Below are 17,776 nucleotides of genomic sequence, written 5' to 3' on the forward strand. Positions count from 1 at the left end.
GTAGAGGGGAAAGTTGTGCTGAATTCTAATGTACCTAATTAAATTTACTTAATGATTATAGGTTTATTTTGATTTATCTTTTCTTCTCAAGCCAATTTTGTAAATTCATTATCTTTCTGAGGTGTTATCCATTTTATCTACATGGGTTTGCATGTTCATTCTGATAAAACGCCTATATGTGCTTGAATGAAAAAGAATACAGAGATATAGATATACATGCTATAATTGTTGAAAATAAGGTTTTATATATTTACAAAATCAAACTATTATCATTGGATTTAGTTTAGTTTCTGAGAAACGGACACTAAAAGCTCTCTCACTGATTGTAGACTTATAAAAATCTATTTGTAATTTTGTCTTTTGATTCTAATTTTGTGTTTCACCTATTAAAGACTGGATCTGAGTCGTCGTATCTTTCTGCTGAGTAGTTAATTTTATCATTATGTCCTTAATAAGGATACTTTATCCTTAATTCCATCTTTAAAAGCATATATAAATATATTAGTATTTCACACCCCCTATCCTTGAGTAGTATTTGCTCAGTATAATTTTTCACATCCATTATTGTTAAAGTTTTGGAGTCATTGTACATTTTTGGTCATTATGTTTATCATTACCTTAGAACTGATTGTTTTATACCCCACTTAAGACTATTTGTTCTTCCATGTGTAACCTAATTTCATATATATTTAGTGATGACTGATCTATGTGGTTTTAAAATCTTCTTATACTGTGATTTTAATTGCTATGCCTTCCCTTAGTTTCTTTATCTTTGTTTCCCGAACCATTGCCCCTCACACTTTATTCTTGTTCCTGATTTAGAAATTATACATTCTACTTCTTTTATTTTTAAAGATTAAATTTTGCTTAAATTTTAACTAATATATATAAGAAAGGATAAAGTTAGTATTCTGTAACATACTAAATGAAAAACAAATCTTAGCTTTAATTCTAATCTCCTTGTTCTACTCTCTACCCTACTTTTTAGCTAATATTTTATAATGTATTGCTTTAATATTAATAAGTTGGTTATATTTTGTATTATGCATGTCCAGTGATAATTTCGAATTAAAAACATGTTTACTAATTTATTTGCAGAAGACTACTTGTGAAAAATGATTGGGCATTTGCTTCCAATCTTCAGGGTTCAGAATACTTCTTACTTAAAAATAACATTTAGAAGTACTTTCAGAGATAATATCTGACTATTAAAATCTGTCATTCTCTCTAAAAAAAAAGTTCCCTTTTCAGTATTAAGTGAAAATTAAACTATATTCAATATTCTAATCTGACAATTTTTATTTTATTTTATTATTTATTTATTTATTTATTTGAGACAGAGTCTCAAGCTCTCATACTGGGTGGAGTGCCATGGTGTCGTAGCCCATAGCAACCTCCCACTCTTGGGCTCAAGCTAATCTCTTACCTCAGTTTTTCTTCTTTTTAGCACAGACAGGATCTTTCTTTTACTCAGGCTGGTCTCAAATTTGTGGGCTCAAACAATCCACCTGCCTTGGCCTCTCAGAGTGCTAGGATTACAGGCATGAGCCACTGCACCCAGCTTAATCTGACATTTTAAAAAATACATTGGAAATATCCAAGCCATGAGCATGGTATGTTCTTTCATTTGGTAACATCCTCTTCTATTTCATTTTTCAATGTTTCATAGTTCTCTCTGCAAAGATCTTTCACATGCTTTGTTAAAATGTGAAAATAATTCTTTGTCTATCCTATCCAAAGCAACTATAAATTTAATTCAATCACGATTAAAATATCAACATCATACTTTCAAGATCTTGAAAAAATAGTTCTGTTTTTTGTATGGAACCTATAAACCACATACTCATTGCAATTTTATGAAATAAGAACAAATCTGGATGCATCACTTTCCCAAAGCTCAGGTTATAATATAAGTTGATGGTGATCGAAACAGCATAGTATTAGCATAAAAATTGAGACATAGATCTATGGAATAGAATAGTGAATCTAGAGATGAACCTAGCCAGGTATCATCTTCTGATCTGTAGAAAAGAAAACAAAAGCATACAGCGGGGGAAAGAATCCCTATTCAATAAATGGTACTGGCAGAACTCATTAGGTACATGTAAAAGACTGAAACTGGACATGCACCTCTCACCACTTACAAAATTTAACCCATGCTGGATAAAAGAGTTAAATCTAAGACAAGAAACTATAAAGTCCTACAAAAAGGTATAGGGAAAATCCCTTAATCTTATTGGATGAGGGGAAGATTTTATGAAAAAGATCTCACTGCCAATTGCAGCAACAAGTAAATAAATAAATGAGACCTTATCAGTTTGAAAAGTTTGTGTACATCCAGGGACACAATGTACAAAGAAAAGAGACACCCTTCACAATGGGAGAAGATAATAACTTGCTACAAATCCAATAAAGGACTGCTAACCAGAATCTACAAAGAACTCAAGGAAATCAATAAGAAAGGAACAAACAACTCCATTAAAAACTGGGGAAGAGACAGAAATGAAAACTTTTCCCATGAGGATAGATAAATGGCCAAAGCTTAAGAAAAAAATGCTCATTGTCCCTAATATCAAAGAAATGCAAATCAACAATACTTTGAGACATCACCAAACTACAGTGAGACTGGTCCACATCACAAAGTCCCAAAACAGCAGATGTTGGTGAGAATGCCAAGTACTAAAGCCCCTGTGGAAAGAAATGTGAAAATTCCTCAAAGAACTAAAAGTAGACCTATGATTTGATCCTACAATACCATTAATAGGTGTCTACCCAATAAAAAGAAAAAAATGTTTCACCATAGGACACTGGCACGTGGATATTTACAGCAGTACAATTCACAATTGCAAAGATGTGGAAACAACCCAAGTGCCCCACAACACATAAATGGAATAATAAAGTGTGGTACATGTATACCATGGAATGCTATTTATCCATAAAAATGGTCAAGATGTATCTTTTGCAACAATCTAAATAGATTTGGAGAACATTCCAAGTGAAGTATCACTAGAATGGAAAAATAAGCATCATATATACTCAGTACTAAATCGAAACAAGTATATTAATGACTATATGTTCACATAAGAACTCAAACTCGAGTAGGGAGGAGGTTAAATAAATTCCCACCTAACATGTTACTATAAGAGTATATGACACATTTCTTGGGTGAAGGACACAATTACAACTTGGATCTTAACCTTACAAAGGCAAATTTTGTTACCTAATCATGTGCACCCTTATATTAATCTGAAATAAAAAAAAATATCAGAAATATCATTCTACTGTTCTGGCTGATGAGAACTTTGACATCAATCTAGTTGTTCATAACATATTTTCTTTCTGGTAGCTTTTTCATAGGATGACTAAGATATATGCTAAACTTATGATTTGTTATCAGTGCATTATGAGAATAATAGTACTCATTTATAAACAGAACATATGATGGCCATCTTTACTGAACTTGGGTTTTCTCTCTTAATGCAATTAGTTGTGAGAACCTGTGAAGCAGCTTCATTTTCATCAGATTTTTAAAACAGTATTTATTGATTGACTATGTTAGGTCTTGGAGGGCGATGAGTTTCCATGGGAGCAGGAGTTATAAGACATGAAGTCTGCATAAAAGAAATTATTTGCTTTGTCATATATATTAATAGTTATTTATTTTCCAGAATAGGCATGAAAAAGCAAGGGTTAACTTTCTTAGTTTCTGAAGACTTCATCTTATGTAGTTAGTCTTTGATTTGGCAAGGATTTCCTCCTCAGTTCTGTCTCTTGGAGCCATTATTTCTTATTTCCCTCCACAGTATTCTTTTTTGACAAAGTTCACTCTGTTGCCCAGGGTAGAGTGCTGTGGTATCACAGAAATCTCAAACAAACTCTTGGACTTAAGCAATCTTCTTACCTCATCCTCCTGAGTAGCTGGGACTACAATTGTGTGCCACAGTGCCCAGCTAGTTTTTGCTCTTTGTAGTGGAGATGAGGTCTCACTCTTGCTCAGGTTGGTCTTAACTTCCTGAGCTCAAGCAATCGTGTGCCTCAGCCTCCCAGAGTGCTAGGATTACAGGCGTGGGCCACCGTACCAGCCTATGCTATCTTTCTTGATGTTTAAATCACTTACTACTATAATACAAACTGCCAAATTCAGTGACTGGAAGCAAACACCATTTATTACCAATCACATGTCTGTGGGTTGGCAGGCACAAAATTCCCTGATTTTGCCTGGGTTCATTTGTGCATCTGTGATTAACTGAGCCTTGGAGGTGGCCCTGCTCACATTGGCTGAGTTTTCACATACTTGTGGTTGGCTATGTGTGGGCTAATTTAAGACGCCTTTGTTATTTTCCCATATATATTTCTCCTATCCCTCTTGTAAGCCACCTGTCAGGGATGTCCAACCTTCCAAACTTTATTTCCCTCTCTGGCACACATTGGATGAATAAGAGTCTTGGGCCACACATTAAATATGCAAGCACTTAGTGGCAAGTTGTGGCAGACGCCTGTACTCCCAGCTAACTTGGGAGGCTGAGGCAAGAGAATTTGCTTAAGTCCAAGAGTTTGAGGTTGCTGTGAGCTGTGATGCCACAGCACTCTACCGAGGGTTACATAGCAAGACTCTGTCTCAAATAAATAGATAAATAAATAAATAAATAAACAAGCACTATGGAAAGCTCATAAGCAAAAAAAAAAAAAAAAAGGTCTTTGCATACTTCTCATGATATCTAGCACCACAGACAAGGTACCAGATATCTGGTATCCTTCTGTGGCCCTTGGGCTGCAGGTGGGACACCCCCTGCTACATGTTCTCATGGAGGTACAACAGAGCACAAAAATAAAAGAATAACAAAATGAAAACAGCAATATGCAAGTGGTTTTTGAAACTTCTGCTTTTGTCAAATCTGCTAATAACCCATTGGCTAAAGTCAGTTACGGGGAAAATCTCCAAGTTAGTGGAGTAACAGGCACTAGCAAAAAGCATGGAGATGGGAGATATGAAAAGTTAAAGCCATTACTTGGATCCAGCACCAAACTTGTCTACTTTGCTTTGTCACCTTTCCAACCTTTCTCTGTGAACTCAACATTGTGGTAGCTAATCTCCAGTCTCCCTTTCACCTCTGAGAACACTCAGGGATGTCAGGCATGTATGTCTAATTTACAAAATGACCTAGGTAGTGATGCAGATAGTTACAGGTCTTCTGACTCAAACTACAAAGTTCCATTCTATTTACTATTCTCCATCCTTTTTCACTTGGTATGCATTTTCCTTTCTATTTTTGCTTCCATTTTTGTTTTAAGCCAGTAATGTTCTTTTGATTATAATGAAATTTCAATATCACTCATAAGCAAGATAAATCAATAATATTTCTAAGCATAAATTCCATGAAAGTATATATCGGTTTTGCTTTAGTTTCTGTTTCTCTTTCTGCAGTGAAGTACGTTATAGTAACGTCTCCTGTACGATTCCAGTGCATTATTTTGTCCGTTATAAATATCACATCAGAACAGTAGGTGATATGGGTCAAGTCTCTCTCAGGTTTTATTGTACTCTGCATAATTTAAGAAATTTTACATAGCTATTTTATGTGTATCAATAAAAAATTACAAAAAAAGAAGAGTTCATACCTTCACAAATAAATTCTTTTTAGCCCTTTTATATTTATTTACATAGTAAACATGCTTTGGAAGTATAAATAAAACTTATGGCTTACAAGGTCATGGCCAGGTGAGATCTACTATTAAAGCAGTTATTCTTCTGTACTGCTTTCAGCATACTTTGTATTTTAGATAAAAAGAAACTTCTTATTGCAAAGAGTCATTACTGCTTTTATTCAGTTATTGGAAATGCATTACCACATGCCTGAACTACCATAAGAACCTCAGAAACAGCACTCTTCCATGCCCTTGTCCCTACCTCTCATGGACATCCAACCTTTACTCTAAAACTTCTTCCTTCAATCACTCATGTTACAAAAGAGTATTATTTACAAAATTTTAATTTTCTCAGGTTTTCATCTCGCTCAGAACTCACCAAAGAATACCCATAATCCCATTTGTACTCTGGCAACCATACTATATATACATCGACCTCAATATCGATCAAAATTAATTTCTTCCCCTACCTTAGATCATGACAATTAAACTTTCTGTGAACTTGGTGACACCATCTTCCCATGTCCGTGAGCCAAGGTCTTATCTAATGTCTCTCTTGACTTCCTCTATGGACTTCATCAATATTTAAATCTCATAGATTTTATCTCCTTAATCTCTTTACAAAGCCATCTCTACATTTTCCTTACAACTACACTTCCCTACTTTAGTCCCTCTCATTGACTCTCTCCTATATAAACACAATAACCTCTTTCCCAGTCATCTCCTCTCTTCTGGCTTGTAATCATCCTACTGGCAATGGCCAGAATTTCTTTGTACAATGCAAAGAATGCAAAACTCATTATTCCACCTCCATTTTCAGTGGTTCTTACAAACCACTAAAATCCAACCCCTTAATAGTCTCTATGACAGTCTTAATAGTCATCCCCATCACATCTTCCATCTTTGTCTGCTATAACTTCTACCCTAGCTTCCCATGCTAGTTTGCTAAGGGACGCTGTAAGAAAATACTACAAAGTGGGGGACTTAACAGAAATTTTTTTGTCTCAGGGTTTTGGAGGCTCGAAATCTGAAATTCCATTGTCTGCAAGGGTGTTTTCTTTTTCCTCTGAGCTCTGTGCATGATATTCTGTCTGTTCCATGCTTTCCTCCTGTCTTCTGGTGGTTTGCCAATGATCTTTGGCATCCGTTGGCTTGTAGAGGTGTCACAACAACCTGTCTTCATCTTCATGTGGTACTCTCCTGTGAGCATATTTCTGTGCAGAATTCTCCTTTGAATAAGGTCAGCAGTCATACTGGACTAAGTTTCCCCCTAGTAACTTCATTTAAACGTGATGGTTTCTAGAAAGACCCTGTCTCCAAATGAAGTCAAATTCTGCATCAAATTGGAGTTACTCAGTTCAATATGTCTTTTTAGGAGTTTACAATTCAACACATACATGTCCTATGTTTTTTCCATATGTGACTGGTTACTTGGTAGACTGTGCCGTGCACTCTCATACTTTAATTTAGCACACTTTAATTTATCTTCACATGCCATTATTTCTTAAAAAAACTTTCTATTTTCCACTTAAGGTGAGATTTTAACCTTTAATATCCAGCTTAATTATCACCCCCTATTATCAGGTTCCCTCCAAAACAACAACAAAAGTTCCTTCCTCTGTATTTTCAGAGAAGTTCTTATATGATCCTGTACTACATTGAAATTGCTTTTTATACTTGAATGTGAATTCAGTTAGCAGAGGGTCTGTAAGATATTCATTTTTGTATCTGGAGCAGTGATTTTCAATTGGTGCGCCACAAAAATTTTTAAAGATTATTAAATTATTTTCAAAAGAGGGGGAAAGCACAGTAATTATATTTTTTTCTTTACTTTTTTTTTAAATTTTTGGTCAACATAATTTAAGTGTACCATGAGATAAAAATGGTTGAAAGACACTGATCTAGAGGCTATCCCGGTTTTAAATAATACATTAGATCCTCACTGTGCATTTTACCTAAATAAATGAGTTGATGGATGGATGATTTTGCATATAACAGGAACTACTCCTCAAAATAGTTAACTCTTAAGTTTTTTGTAGAATGGTACCTAGGTCCTTAATGGCACTCTAAAGACACTCTAAAGTATGGCAGTATGTAAACTGTTTCCAAAACAAATTGCTTAGCTGTGACACGACCATATCATTACTGCTTGACCTATTTACTTTTTCAAACCAGTCTTTGTGTTCTGTATTCAACAGACACGTTGAATTTTTATTTTATTGAACAAAGCAGGGCTATGTATTATTCTTTTTTGTTTGGTATACCAATGAGCCCTCTCTGGCATCTGCTGCTCTGTCTCCACATGCATTTTTAAACATCACATTATTATTTATTCTAAGTGCATTTAAATATGTCCTCTACTTTGCACTTTTATTCCCATTTAATTCTGAACAAAACCACAACTTGGTCACAGCTGCCTCATTTCTTGATGCCAGTACCATGTTTCATTCACCTTTGGAACTCACTTCTTTGTTATGGTAACTAAGTGGTTATTTTCACCTTCCATTACTAACTGAAAGCCTCTTCCAGGCCAGGCATCATTTTACATACCTAGAGTGTATCAATGAATATAATGGACAAATATTTTTGCCTTGATCTAACTTATCTCCTAATAGGTACATTCAGGCAATACAAATAAATGATAAGCACGATGAATAAATACATTAGATGATATTTTGGAAAGTTGTGATATAAGATATAAAAAGAAAAAGTAAATCAGAGTAGGGAGGATAAGAGTAACTGAAAATGGAAGGATTGTCAGAATGGAGCTCATTGAGAAACTGACCCATAAAGCAATGAGATGAAAGGGTGGGCACCTCAAATACCGGTGAAAGGAGTTCCAGGCAAAGGAGACAGTCAGTGCCAGGCTACAATTGGGGAAGGGGTCCCTGGCATGTTTGAGGACAGAAAGGAGTCCTGTGTCTGGGGGTGAAAGAAGAAGTGGGTGAGGAAGGAGAAACAGAAGATGCAGCCAAACTTATGGTTTAGGCGGGACATTGGAAATCATGGTGTGATGTCATTCGTACGTAACTGCATAATCATCACTTTCTGTTTCCTTGCCCTATTTTCTTTTCTTCACAGCATATGTTATTCTCCGTGATGAGTCAACTGATTTATTTGTGAAAGGTATGCTGTTTGACTCTCCTAGAATATAAGATCCTTGGGACCTAGAAAGATGACATAGGAGAGGACCAAGGATATTGCAAGTATTAATACTGCATCATGTCTTCTTACATTTCCTAACTACTGTCTTCCTCTGCAGACCTGCTTTCCCAGTCCCTGCTGTCGGTGCTCAAAATATATTTGCTGATTTGTACTACAGCGATGGGAAATGAGAACAGCATAGTAGCCTGGTATAGGTGTTCTCCCAGTCTGTCAGCACAAAAGTTTTTGCTGCTTATTTATTTATTTATTTCTGCACGATGTGTTCCTGGATCCACCGCAGCTACTAATTGGTAAGGATAAGCCTCCAGCCATACTTATCAAACACACAAACAAATGATGAACAAGCCTTTCTTCTTTTCTGTAAAGATATAAAGTTGAGGCCACCACTCTATTGCCCATATCCCCAGAAATTAGAAATTTGTTCAGCTTAGAAATATCTTCTTAATGGAGAAAAGAACATAAGAAAAAAAATGTATTTTACTTTACTTTTTTAATTTTTTTTTTTTTTGAGACAGTCTCACTTTGTCACCCTTGGTAGAGTACTATGATGTCATAGCTCACAGCAACCTTAAACTCTTGGGCTCAAGCAATTCTCTTGCCTCCACCTCCCAGGTAGCTGGAACTACGAGCACCTACCACAAAGCCTGACTATTTTTAGAGACAAGGTATTGCCCTGGCTCAGGCTGATCTCAAACCTGGGAGCTCAGGAAATCCACCCACCTTGGCGTCCCAAGAGCTGGGATTATAGGCATGAGCCACAGCACCCAGCCCAAGAAAGAATAATTTTAAAATTAATCTTCTTTAAATTAGTCCTTGTAAATTTACAAGTTTTTTTTAATATATGATTAAATAATAAAATGTTTGCTTTAAAACTCTAAAATAGTCTGAATAATCTTCATATGTTGATTATGTAGTAGTTCCAGTTATTTAATTTTTAATTTTTATAGAGACAGGGTCTCAGTAGGTGGCTAAGGCTTGAGGGCAGTGGCTATTATTAACATGCATTATCATAGCTTATGACAGCCTTGAACTTCAAGTGATCCTCCTGCCTCAGCCTCCCAAGTGCTTGGGCCCCCAGGTGCACACCATCACACCCAGGTTTCAGTTGTAGTTCTCATGCCATACATCTCAGCTTGTGAGTGTCTTTGACAATTGGTGAGGTAGGAAAAAAGGCTAATGAGGAACTAAATGCCCATCTCAGAGCTCTGGTAGAGCCAACACTGATAATGCCAACACAGCCAGAATGTTTGAGAAAAGTCATGCCTGTTATGGGGGCCTTACGAAAATAATATTTATTAGGAACAACTTAAATAGATCACTTAAATGGTTAGAAAAGGAGACCTAGTCAGATTTTAAATTGAACACAGAATTAATTAGAGATAGTCCCTTAATTATTTCTGTAAAAAATTAGTCAAGAAGAAATATGATGGAAACTAAAATAATTTGAAAAGCAGGATAACATAGGGTTTAATTGTGCAGACACAAAAGCTGCCTGTCTTATCTCACTCAAATGCTAGAAAAGCTGTTTGTAAGATCTGTGACCTTCATCCAGTTACTTAATTTTTCTGTGCCTTTGCCGTTAAATGATGATGATAATAGCACCTCTTTCCCGAGGTTGGAATTAATGCACATTGAATGCTCAGAATAGTGCCTGGTGAGTAACAGCTAATGTTTAAAATGTTAACTCTTTTTAAAGGACACAATAAAAATGTGCCAGGATGTATTCATTATCTCATTTGATTATCATATAAATCATGCACAATATTCTAATACTATCATTTCTACTTTTAAAGATAAGGAAAGGAAATCAAGGGTCAAAAACTTACTAGCTCTGCTCAAGGCCATATCTGTAGTAGATTCTGGAGCCAAAATTTGAATAGAGCTCAACAGATCAGAAAGCTCACCAGTATTAAACATTTTCACATCACATCCAAGAAGATTATAGGTTAATAACTACTAATATGTAACATTGATGTTTTGTAGGCTCTTACCACAAAACCATATAAGCGTTCATTTCTTTGATCTTTACCTTATATCTGAAATTGACCTTATTTTCTGTATATTGCTTCTTTGGATTTTTCAGTTCGCTCTTGAAGAAATTGACTCCTTCCTCTCATCTCCCAGCGTCTATTCTGATGCTCTGTTTTCTTTAGTGTATCTGTGTCCGTTCTTTGGAAAGAACTAATGACTAGCAGCTCTTGGGAATTTTTCATGTTTTAACGAAGAACACTGAATAGGTACCCCAAAAAAGGGGGAATTAAGGGGGACAGGAGGGAAGCCTAGCCTTTGGAGTGAGGAAGTCTGAAGGGGCCACGGAAACCCCATGGGTACACCATGACCCAGTTAACCAACATGCCCTGCACGAAATACAGTTTCCATATTGGATGTGGGATGACTTGGCTACAGAACACTGCACACCACAAATGCCCTGAGTACTGATAAAATCAATAGTTGGATCATCATTCAGTAGTTTTGGCCAAAAAAGGGAAAGAATGTGAGTATGAGGGAATCAAGTTGAACGGTGACCGGTAGGAAAGGGAAAGGGAGATAAAGAGAGACCAATGAGAAAGTTGCACAAACAATTTTAAGGGGAGGAAAAGAGAATGTACCTTTGCCCCGCCTTTGGGACAGTCTTTTCTCACTTGTAAGAGGTTGCATGTTGCATTTCCCCTCTGGAAATGTTCTGTGGTTACTATGCTTAAGTAAACTTTATCTTTATCCTTTATTGTGGTAAAGCCTCTGAGTTTACTTTTGCTGTCAATTCATGCCGATTGTTCTGCTCCCCTTTTGCTTTCAGTTTCTACTCACTTTCCCCTTCTGTTGGTGCTGCTGGAGCCCTGATGCTCAAGGGGAGAACTTGCTAGTTCAGCTGAGTGAAGAAATCAGGTCAGCAGGATTCCAGGAACTACACCCCACACCCAACAAGAATACTTTTGGTGACAGTACATGCATGAACAATTTGCTCAGTAAAAAACAATATGGTCTTTTTTTCCCCCTTCGCATTTAACTATTGTTAGAGGTTGGGGGTACCAGTTCTCAGAATCCAGTTGATGCTGTTCGCTTGCTTGGCTGAACCAGACAAGCCACGCGCAGTGGTAATTGAAAGAAAAATGAATGGAAACAGAAAATAAAACTGAAACTGAAGCAGCGCAGGCAGCGTGATTAGAAAGTAAAAGTAAACTTGCACAAGTTACTGTGTGTCAAAGAGAAATTTTATTTAAGAACAAAGAGAAAGTTTAGAGGGCTTCCAAAGATAGATGAAAGTGGGTCCCTCTCTGAAGGAGCAGAGGGGAGAGAGGAGCCTTAAAGGCTGTGCAGGGGTATGAATACCTTTTCCTTTGAAATTGTTTCCAAGTCTTTCATTAGCATCTCTGCACCTCCAGGCATTATGCCTTTTTCTATTGATCATTGATTATTGCCTGTTTCTGTTGATCATTGGTTACCTAGGTTACCTCATACCTACATTCTAATGGGCCCTCCAGATTTCCTGGTTCCGTGGGCCAGGCTTCCCTCCACTTCCCTTGAAATCCCTTTCTTCACATCCCTTCTCAACTATAGCCACTGTTTAAATTAAAATGTATTCAGAAAGGTGTTAGTGATTATCTCAGCTGATAGGCACACATTAGAGACAGGTGGTGGTAAAAGTGCTCAATTTTCCAACTGATCAATTTACAAAATTCACCAAGTATGTTAGTTTTCAAAAATGTTTCCAAAAGCTATTGATGAGCTGGTTAAGAGCTTTAATAAGAATGTATACTTTAAATCTCTCCTGACACAAAATTTTATTTAAGTATAAGTGTATTTGTGTATATATACATACGTATACACACACATACACCTATCAAAGTGTACAGGATGGACATAAACTCTGTGTGCACTTTAAAGTTACAACTATTTTAAATTGCACATGAACTTTATGTCTACCCTGTGTATAAAAATATATACTTGCTAATAACAATTTTAAATTTAGCTTAATTAAGGTTACAGTTAGTTGCCAAAAGTAACATATTATAGCTGACCTCATTAAATAAATAAATTTGGAAAGTCTAAAATAGCATCAAAAAGCCTCTGTGAGGAATCAGAAGTAGCTGAAAGAATCACATCATTTGTGAAATACTAAAAGTTTGATTTTTAACAAGAAGCGATTGGAAACGTTGACCTGTTAGCTGTTAGGAGAAAGACTCAGTATCAAAGGGTGAAACTGTCCAAATCAGGAAGCAAGAGACGGATGCCCTGAAGGGATGACTGTCATGGACTCCACCAATAGAACGGACTGGGAAGTGACAGGAGCAACCGAATCTCATAAAAATGGTGGCAACTAATTTCTAGATATAACAAATGAAATTTAAAGTGCTTCTTGAAATTGCCAAACGATTCCTAACATTTTAAAGGCTAAAATCATAAATAAATAAGTAAACTTCTCTCAACTCTGAAAAATTCCCACATGAAGCAATGAAACTTTGGTGACAGAATAATTTATTTTTTGAAAGAAATATATTTTATCTGAAATAAATATATATTTAGAATGTTAATATTCATACTTTGAATTACAGTATTTATAAAATATTTCATAGCAGAGTGTGGTGGCTCATGTCTGTAATTCTGGCAGTCTGGGAGGCTGAGGCAGGTAGAGAGTTGGAGACCAGACTGTATTACAGCAAGATCCTGTCTCTAAAAATAGCTGGGTGTTGTGGTGGGTGCCTGTAGTTCCAGCTACTTGGGAGGCTATGGCAAGAGGATCACTTGTGTCCAGGCATTTGAGGTTGCTGTGAGCTATGATGCCACAGCACTCTACCCAGAGCAACAAACTTAGACTTTTTCTAAAAAAAAAACAAAAGAAAGCAAGAAAAATAAAAAATATATTTCATTATACAACTAAATCATATATCCTCACTAAACTCTTAAAATATTCGTGTTAAAGCTCTTAAATTATTCTAACTTGTTAAAATCATAATTACCAAATTTCACAAATTAAGTGTTAAGTTGGTCATTTAGTGAAGTATTTATCAGTAAGATCCTGTTTTGGCAGAATTACTATGTGGCTAACTGAATTTCAGTAATTTGGTTTGGCAAATTTGTTTCCAGCAAATTGGCTTGATCTCATGGATGGATGGGGGATGATTTCTGCTCACATGGATATACCCCCACACAAAGGTCCCAGATCCAGCCAGGGGTAGAATACAAACCAATGACACCCCGGATAGCCCTATTTCTAGTTTAGCTGATATCCGTTCTCTCTTTGAGGTAGAAAAACAATTCAAATGCCAGTAAACTGAAAATGTCATGTTCCCAGATGAGACTGCTAAAGGAGTTAAAATAAATTGAGTATTTAAATCATGCCTTTGGGGCAACTTTCTCTCCCCCGCAATCAATCCAGGTTTTAGCTCCACTCCCATTATGATTCAAGTACTCACTCTGCCATAAGCCTTGACATCACATAGACATAACCATGGCCCCTTTTAAAGTCCCTTAAATTCAAAATTGGCAGTGCAGAGGAGAAGCTTTGCTCTGCCAATAGTGGAGCTTTTGCTGCCTCTGCTGTCAGTAAGGCTGCATCTGGTTCTTGGGTGCCTGGTTTCCTCAGATCCATTGTCATTTCTAGACCCTCTTGCCGGCTTGGATCTGAGTGGGAAAATGTCTGATACATTTTTGTTGGCAGATGTATTATCTGAGCACCCACTTCCCTACCTAAACCTCTGCTCTGAGTAAGGTAAAACCTAGCCAGTCTCCTTAAGGGTGGCCAGGTCCCTACCCTTGGAAAAAACCAGCTGCTCTGCAAGAGCAACACCCTCCACTGTGCCTTGGGGACCAGCACCAATAAAAATAATCTATGTGTGCCTCCCCCACTGTAGCCCTGTAGGACCCCTGGCACCTTTTCCTCTTCTAGATTATCTATTATGCCTTCTGCCTGGTTGTCTTTATCCAGCCCTAACTGTGCCAGGTCCTGACCCAACAGGGCCAAATCCTGCAAAAGATACGTTCTTTCCATAGCTACCTAGACACATGGTACACCTACAGATCCAACTACAGCTGGTTCTTTAGGGTTTGGGAGATCTATGTCTCTGGACCTGGAGCACCAAGAAGAGGAAGGCAATAACCTACTCCCAATATTCCACACCCATCTTCAGGGCAATCTTCTCCTTGTCCACCTACCCAAGAACCAGGGCCAGCCACAGTGTTCCATGGGACACTAATCTGAAAGGAGCCTTAGGACCACTACACCATATCTTACCCCTGCAGTACTATACGCCCTTCTCAGACTCAATCCTACTCCCAATAATCCTTTTCAAGCACCTTCAGGTCTTTCTGATGCTTCACCTATACCTGGTGGTCCCCATTCTTGCCCTTAAGTTAAGAATGAATGACGAGACTATGCTTTGTTTTTAACTACATGCATATGCTCATATATAAAAATGCCAGGCTTCACTATTTCCAGAGGTCATTCAGGAAAGAACAATTCTTGCCCCTCTCAGAAAAGACATCTGCCTCTTGCCCTTGGATATGTGGTACCTCAGATCAATGCAATCAGATAATATAGAAGTAAGTCATTCAGTCATGATTTTTATCTGTTTTTCATGAAAAGTTAAAGGGATTAAGTATATAATAGCTTGTGGATGCAACTTATGTAAATTATATAGCTATATACTTAAAACTTTAAATTGGCTTAGATTATTGTTAGAGTCGGCAACTTCATAAGCAAATTATTTCAAGTATTTTTCTACACTCACTTCCCATACCAAAATAAATAAACTTTGAGAACTACCACATTGTAATCGAAATAAATGATGCTTCTCAACATGTTAGGGTGCTCTATTTATAAGTTAAATAAACCTGGTTCTCTTGATCTTGTATTTTGTATATGCACACATACATTTTAAAACTGTTAGTTACTATTGTCAGAAATTGAATTCATTAGCCAGCCAGTGTTCATTTTTATTCTTGAGCTTTTACTAAAAACTTCTCCTAATTTATTTTATTTTATTTATTTATTTTTTGCAGTTTTGGGCTGGGGCTAGGTTTGAACCCACCACCTTCAGTATATGGGGCTGGTACCCTACTCCTTTGAGCCACAGGCACTGCCCCTAATTTATTTTATTTTTAGCCATATGGATCATACAACACTAGACTCTGCCATTTTTGGAAATTAATTTTTCTTCTTTTAATCCACACCAAGATGTATGTAAATTCTTAGGATTAAAATATAAAACTGATCCTTTTCTATTTCTTTACAATGGCTCTAAAATATACATTATTGCTTTGCAAAGAGCTCAAGAAAGAAATAATTTTCTCTTTTGTTTTGAACCTCAGACTACATAAACCCTAGGAACTGTTTCTTTGCAAGAAGTAATTTTTATTTGCACAAAACCTGAGGTAGTTCTGCCCAGACCATTCCCTTAGCACCGCTCCCTCTTGGGCACATCCCTCGATTTCTCCCCAATATTGACAACTGGCATGCTCTAGGGGGGCCTGTCATAAGAACCTATAGCAGCTATGTTTAGAGAACCTTAAGTCATACAGACATGGCTGCTGTCTTGGTACAGTGTAAATTAACATCTGTATCTTTCCGAGTTTGATCAAGCTCTGTCATTGTCTCCTGCATAGCTTCCTGGAGCTGTGTGTAAAGTGCTTAAGGCTAACAGTTCAGACCTATAGATGTCGATGGGTAAATAAGTGGGATTGAAAGCCATCTTTAAAAAATTTATCTTCTAGCTTTAGCAAATAAAACTATAAATCTTTGAAACTGAGTTTTATAAAAATCGACAGAGCAAAGTATCTGTATAAGTTAGGCATTAAGCCCGGTGCTTAATAAAACATCAAAATACCAGTTAGTGATACTTGTGTTGATCTTCTAGCCCTTAATCCATACTCAGTCCTAGGAGATGATCTCAAGAAGAAAGAATGCTTTGCGTGAGTGAATGTTCATCTGTGTGTGAATGTGTGTGTGTGGGTCTCTGTATGAGTGTGGGAGTAACTGCATGTGCTTTTAGTTTGCAGATATGGTATTTGGGAATCCAAAATAAAAAAGTCAGATGTCTCCCGAAATTTGAGAAAATAGTATTATTTTCAAATGGGACCACCATTCACTGACTCAGATGGTCTAGAAATTAATTTATTAAACAAAATTAGTATCTAGAGCTATTCTCATGGACATCAAAGTTGCAGCAGTGAGTAAAATAGACAGAAATCTTGTCTTAACAAGCTTGCATTAGAGTGGGAGAAATAAAAAACAGAAAACAGACTAACTAAAATGTATAGCATGTCAAGTGTTGTTAAGAGCTAAAAAAAAAAAAAAGAGTAATACAGCCAAGTAAGTGGATAGGCAGTGCCTGGTTTGGGGGGTGTGTGTGTGTGTGTAATTTGTGGTGTGCAATCAGTGTGGGTCTTACTAAGAAAACAAGACCCAGAGGGTTTCAGGATATGAAATACATAGACCCCCTTGTGGAAAAGTACTTTAGGGAAAACTAAGACTAAGGCCAAATTCCCTCAAATGGGAGCTTGTCTGATGTATTTCAGGAAGAACAAGGAGGTCTGTGAAGCTGGGAGGAGTGGTAAAGACAATGGATGAAGTTGCAGGGTCAGACTGTAGGAGCTTCATTTTATAAGGAATTCATTGTAAAGAATCATTACAAAGACTTGTAAGCATCTTTGATAATTTCTTCTCCTTCGTCCATGGAATTCAACAGATCACTAAACTGTATGGATCTACTCCAGCAATGTCTACCTAATTCTTAGGCTTGTCTCATTTTCCACAGTCACCAACTCTTACTTGTTCAATTGCAGTAGCTGCTGCCTGGGGCACCCTAATTTTCTCTGTCCTCTACTTTGCCACTAGAGGAGTCTTCCTCAATCCCTTCAAAATCACAGATCTGGTCTAATAAAAATCTTTAAATGCATTTTCATTGCAACACCACAAAGCTGAAAGGCTAATAGGGTATTCAAAATGCCAGACAATATTGTCTTAATT

The sequence above is a fragment of the Nycticebus coucang genome, chromosome 18 (genome assembly GCF_027406575.1).
Source record: "Nycticebus coucang isolate mNycCou1 chromosome 18, mNycCou1.pri, whole genome shotgun sequence".
Lineage (NCBI taxonomy): Eukaryota > Metazoa > Chordata > Mammalia > Primates > Lorisidae > Nycticebus > Nycticebus coucang.